The sequence below is a fragment of the Bidens hawaiensis genome, unplaced genomic scaffold (assembly GCF_021521415.1).
Source record: "Bidens hawaiensis isolate Kalapana, Puna unplaced genomic scaffold, B.hawaiensis_p1.1 tig00061997_1, whole genome shotgun sequence".
Lineage (NCBI taxonomy): Eukaryota > Viridiplantae > Streptophyta > Magnoliopsida > Asterales > Asteraceae > Bidens > Bidens hawaiensis.
In genome coordinates this window covers 27,625-33,848 of record NW_027506500.1, presented here as the reverse complement: position 1 = coordinate 33,848, position 6,224 = coordinate 27,625, and the positions used below count along the sequence as shown (strand labels likewise).

The 6,224-nt window shown below is 41.8% G+C and overlaps 1 pseudogene; it reads right to left on the bottom strand.

Moving 5' to 3' along the window:
- Nucleotides 1–4,856: 4,856 nt before the first annotated feature.
- Nucleotides 4,857–5,341, bottom strand: LOC143618019 (18S ribosomal RNA; annotated as a pseudogene).
- Between the last annotated feature and the right edge of the window lie 883 nt (nt 5,342–6,224).

The window sequence follows — 6,224 nt, the reverse complement described above, 5'->3', positions numbered from 1 at the left end:
AGTAGTTATAAAGTAGTTAGAAAACATCCCCTGGGAAAGCCTCACGGCCTGGTGGTCGGCGTAACAATAATGACATTTGTCGATATGCCACCGCCTGCTTACTCAGATCATCATAGATTATTAATGCGTGCATTCCATTATCGCAGAAATATTCCCCCATGTCACAGCCAGAATATGGAGCCAAAAATTTTACGCTCATGTCACGTCGAGGTACTGCAGAAGAAAAAACTGCAAAATCCGATCCAATTTATCGTAATCGGTTAGTTAACATGTTGGTTAACCGTATTTTGAAACACGGAAAAAAAATCGTTGGCTTATCAAATTATCTATCGAGCCGTGAAAAAGATTCAACAAAATACAGAAACATATCCACTATCTATTTTACGTCAAGCAATACATGGAGTAACTCCGGGTATAGCAGTAAAAGCAAGACGTGTAGGTGGATCGACTCATCAAGTTCCCATTGAAATAGGATCCACACAAGGAAAAGCACTTGCCATTCGTTGGTTTCTACGAAAAACGTAAACCATTTCTTACTTCCAAACAAAGTTTTAACGTTATCTATCAAATCCCAAATCTACCCGTTTTGGTGGAGTTTTTCATTGTCGGCCTGAAACTCATATTGTATAGCCAAGTGGAAAAACAACGAAGCACATAAATTAATGTAAATAAAGAAAAAGGGTTTTCTAGCTAATCGTGGATGGGTTCGGAAGAATTGAATTTTGTTTTTTTTAGACCATAGCCCCGATGTACTGAAGCCCCATGCAATGCATATAATAGCTATGAGCTGTTGTAAGAGCTGTTGCGCGAGTACAGTATCACGAACTAACAAGAGAGGAACTACGAGCAGAAATCAGTAGTCACTCTTCGACTTAAAAAAGTTAATAAATCAAGAAAATGAATGAAAAATCTTCAGTCTCTTGAGCGGCCGTTCACGTCAGGAATCAAGGTTGTTGATGTAGTTGCTATTCTTTCTTTTTTTCGTCTCGATTGGGTTGGTCTTCCAAGTTATCTAACTCAATTCCTAGTTCTAGTAGTACATCGTGATGTACACAGTTCAATCAATAGCATACTATCATTCGCCTATTCAATAACCTAATCATGAGGGTAGTATTTTTTCTTTTGGATACGTACCGGAGTTCTTACATTTGAATTTCTCTTACATAGAAGATTTTTCAAAGGATATCTTGTTCTTTCTGGTTTGGTTATTTGGAGTACGCCTACTCATTTTCCTAAGCATATCAAAGATACTAATCTCAGTGCTCTTTATCATTTTGATACTAATCTCGCAGCACTTCAGGTTTACTTCTTTTGTTAGGTCTCGACTTTTTCGCTATGATCTTCAAAGTCTAAAAAGTCTTTATTAGTGATGTTTAGAGGGAAGTCTTCCTGTTTCTTGTTTCGTTTATAGGTAGCCAGTCTTTACTTCACTTGACCCAAGCAATGCCCAAAGAGTCCCCTGTCTTTCTTGGTCGGACCAAGCTAACTATTACAAGCAACAAGTCTTGCGTCATTCAAATTTAGAGCAAGACGCGAACTACAAGAAATTTATCTTTACTATGAAAGAATTTATTAAGCGTTTTAAAGAGGATCCTAGGAATAATATGTTTTTTGCGGAGGTACCGACTCAACCTGGATTGTCTGTTGACGAGATAGCAGATCTACGCTTCAACGAGTCGACGCTTTACCTTCCGGATTATCTTTATAGCCCCGCAAATGCCGCGGCCCTGACGAAGTTAAATTATCTTTTAGTGCAAATGAAACATGACTTCGGCCTTAGCCCTAGTAAGGCTCATTTTTTGGTAAAAGCCTTATTGGCTTTCTTCCTTTTGGCGGGTCTTATCCTGTCCTGCCATACAGGAACGGGGGGTTGCGTCTTTATGGACGATTTGTCCTGGGCCGTACAACAGTTTTGCTTGGGTTCGGGGAGTAGCGGGGCTTTCTCAAATCCTACTCCCCCACCTGGGAATTCTGGGGGCATATATCGTTCCCATTACCCAACAAAGGGAAGGGGAACGACCAGCGGAGACCCCGCAACTTTACCCTCACTTCCTCACTCAACTCACTCAGACGCTCGCCTCACGTCACTTCGCTCGCCTTGGGAGGAAGGCTACTGATGGTAGCGAATCTCAGAATACGAATAAGATCAGAAAGGCCATCATAAGAGCAAACAAGGAAATAGCTTCGGTTAGAGCAAAGCCTAAAATGGCATAACCAAACAATTTAGTTTCCAATTACGGACTCCGTGCTACTGAATGGATCAATGAACTGAATATCTTTCCAATTCTGACTGCAGCTCCAGCTAAAGCAATTGTAGCAGTTCCAGCACCGATGACTTTTAAACCCTCTATAACATCTTTAAAAGTTTTCATTTCAGTCTATTAACTGGAAGCAGGATTTTGATTCTTGAAAGCGAGTTAAGTGGCTCTGAGGGGCACGAACGGTATAACAATAAGTACTAATTCGACTAGCTCGAACGTGGGGAACGAAGGCTTGAATGTGAACAAATAGATGACTCTTGCAAGTTTGTGGCCAGCGATCACCCTCTAAGTTATACGCTTGATAACGAACTAAAGGGCTCGAAGCTATAGAAGCTCTACAAAAAGCAGTTCTTATGAATTTATGGCTCAGTTCTTTAAGCTGGGTAAAGGTAAAATAAACAGTAAACAGAAAAGAATCCCTATAATTTACCCCATTTTTTATATGCCTTAGTATAAAGAGCTGGCTTAGTACATATCCATAAATATGTCTTTTTGACTGCGGCATAGCTATCCCGTAGTTTTCCTTTTCATAAGAGAAAGGATCATGTATAGTATACGTAAGTTTCCCTATATCTAAGTATTTACCTTATATGCCTTAAATTTATAGATGAGTCGGGAACCTAATCTTACTATTACAATTATAGGATCAGCTCTTATTTGCAATCTTCCTTAAAGAAAGTCTAAGGTAGTTGCACGTCCATTTTCCTTTTTTTATAATGTGCGGGATTCCTACTCTGAGTAGGCTTCTTCGTGCGTGCCATTCTAGGAGTCTTCATTTACTCCGGTATAAAGTTATATCAAGGTCAATAATTTCTTTCTGGTCCACCAAGAAAAAATCATTTTTTCAACTAAGGTTTATTTAAGTCAGCCACAGCATGCCTTTTCCGTCTATAGCGGATAGGTAATTTAGCTACCTCCGCAGCAACAATTGCTTCAGCGGGAGCTGTCGTCGTGGGATCCGTAATAGTGAGCATTGTAACTGATACCGGGAGTTTAATATCTAGTTTTTTCTTCTTACGAAATGCTTACGCTTACCAAAAGGATTAGGACATCTTGTCAAAAGCAAAAGCGAGCGATGACTCTATTGGAATCTATAAAACTAGACTGGAACCCACAAATGAATCTGTCTTGTCTGGAGGTCTATGCCCTTAACCACTGCGTGTTTACTGACACACTATGCCACCTTGCTCGCGGCAGATATGCTGGGCGAGATAGTGAAAAAGGGGGGAAGATGGCTCTATGGCTGAGGGGAGGAGAGAAAGAACGCATATGGATATTATGTCTGTCGGAGGTTCAAGAATCTATGAAAGGACATCTAAAGCTAAGGTTACGAAGTAAAGGAAGTCCGAGAGAAGTGGTGATCTCATCTTGCTTGCTGGGAGAGAGGAAGCTTCCGGACCACCTTTTCCATCCAGATAGCGAGCGATCACTCAGCAATGAACACTAACTGAAAGCGGCCGAGAATGAGTACCTATCCCTTACGGGAATCGAAGCCGTGTCTTCGACATGAAAAGACAATGTCCTAACCACTGGAAGAAAGGGACCAAAAAGACATTTTTCATATACCACTCCGTGGGCTCCGAGAATAGAAGTGGTTCGTTTTCTTTCTATACGAAATTAAAGATTTCGTTTGTGTTCATGTTGGTGATTTCAGATGTTAATTCGGCGGTTCGTCTCCCTTTCCTACGGGTTCCCCCACCCCCTGAATAAGTAAGGCCCCGCTCTTTCCAAGAAAAAATGAGGGGCGAAGGGCCCGTTTGAAGTGGCGAAGGCCTATGCTACAGTAAGAAAAAAGTAGGTTTCGGTTACGAAGTCACTTAGTCGAACTATAAAGAAAGAGAGGCTAAGGTCAACTGGTTAAGGAAAGCTCAGGTTATGAAAAAGTTTAGCCATTAATGAATTAATTAAGTAGTAGTGAGAAGGAGTTGCGTCAACTGTGATATAGACTAGGCTAAGGGGCGGACTTCATCTCTTCCATTCTCTTCACTTACACCTTACACTTCTGCTGAGTCTAACGAGGCTCAGGTGCGGAGCCTTCCGCTGTCACTGTGGAGCGAGACTGCGCAAAGGTAGAACATCATAGAAACTTCGCTGACTTTCTCCATAAACCTTGATTTCGCTACGCTCAATAAGAAGCCGGAATAGCTTAAATTGGTTCGTGTTCCGTTTCCAAAGTCAGTCGTCTTTACCCAAGTGTGAACTTTTGGATTCTTTTTTATTCTCTCATGTCAGGTATTTTTTAATAACAAGAGGGTTCTACCATCTGATAGTAGATTGACAAATTGTTGGGCCGAGCTGGATTTGAACCAGCGTAGACATATTGTTAACGAATTTACAGTCCGTCCCCATTAACCACTCGGGCATCGACCCAACGCCTAATTCATTTTAGACGTTCCATAATCAACTTCCTTTCATCTCCCAGGCAGATTTGACAAATACATATCACTTGATATAAAATACAAAGTCCCACTGAGTAGACTATTAGGACATGACAAAGATGGATCACTTGATTGAAAATCCCACTCCTTATAGTCTTGAGTATTGGTATACCCCTAGAGGGACTTGAACCCTCGTTTTCTCCGTGAAAGAGAGAGGTCGTAACCACTGGCGGGATACTTAACGCGTTAGCTATAGCACTGCATGGGTCGATACGCACATCGCCTAGTATCTATCGTTTACGGCTAGGACTACTGGGGTATCTAATCCCATTCGCTCCCCTAGCTTTCGTCTCTCAGTGTCAGTGTCGGCCCAACAGAGTGCTTTCGCCGTTGGTGTTCTTTCCGATCTCTATGCGTTTCACCGCTCCACCAGAAATTCCCGCTGCCCCTACCGTACCCCAGCTTGGTAGTTTCCACTACCTATCTAGAGTTGAGCCCTGGGATTTGACAGCGGACTTAAAAAGACACCTTCAGACGCTTTACGCCCAATCATACCGGATAACGCTTGCATCCTCTGTATTACCGCGGCTGCTGGCACAGAGTTAGCCGATGCTTATTCCCCAGATACCATCATTGCTTCTTCTCCCACTACGGGGTAAGAAGCAAGGAAGGAGTGCCGCTTTCAAAAATGATTTTTTAGTTCAATCACCCGCCGAAGCAAATCCGTCGAAATAGCCAAGCCAGTAAGTAGAAGGGCAATGTGACCGCATGGAAAGGCATTACCGGAAGGAAAGTAGCCCAAAGAAGAGAAGCTTACTCTATTCCAGAAGCAGGAATAGCGGGACGGAGACAGCTACTTTGAGAATGAGAGGAGTCTTGCATTAGTAAAGGAAAGCACCTTTCTTAGTTATTAGTAAGGTTGTAGACTACTAGTAGTTCTCTTTCCTCTATGTCGATTCTCTACCGCGAGAGGGGCGGATTGGGATTGTTTAAGCAATTCACATAATCGTTGACCTCTTGCCAATTGATTATGAGTAGCTTTATCGAGATCAGAAGCAAATTGTGCAAAAGCTTCTAATTCTGCGAATTGTGCCAGTTCCAGTTTTAATTTACCGGCTACTTTTTTCATAGCTTTAATTTGAGCTGCAGACCCCACTCTGGAAACAGAGATACCCACATTAATAGCGGGTTAGATTCCAGCATTGAATAGGTCGACAGATAAGAATATTTGTCCATCAGTAATTGAAATGACATTAGTAGAAATATAAGCCGAAACGTCTCCTGATTGGGTTTCAACTATTGGTAAAGCGGTCATACTTCTTTCACCTAAAAGAGAACTTAATTTAGCAGCTCTTTCCAAAAGGCGTGAGTGTAAATAAAAAACATCTCCTAGATTAACCACATTAAAGAATCTGAGATGATTGATGGAAGAAACACCAAACATATCCCAAACTTCTCGCTCCCACCGGCCGGCTGATGGCAACTGGGGATCAAAAAGAACCAAATTTGATGACTTATTAAGTTAAAGACGAAGTAAGAGCATGCTATTGAAGACGTTGCAAGATATGTCGGGGAGGCCTCCGTT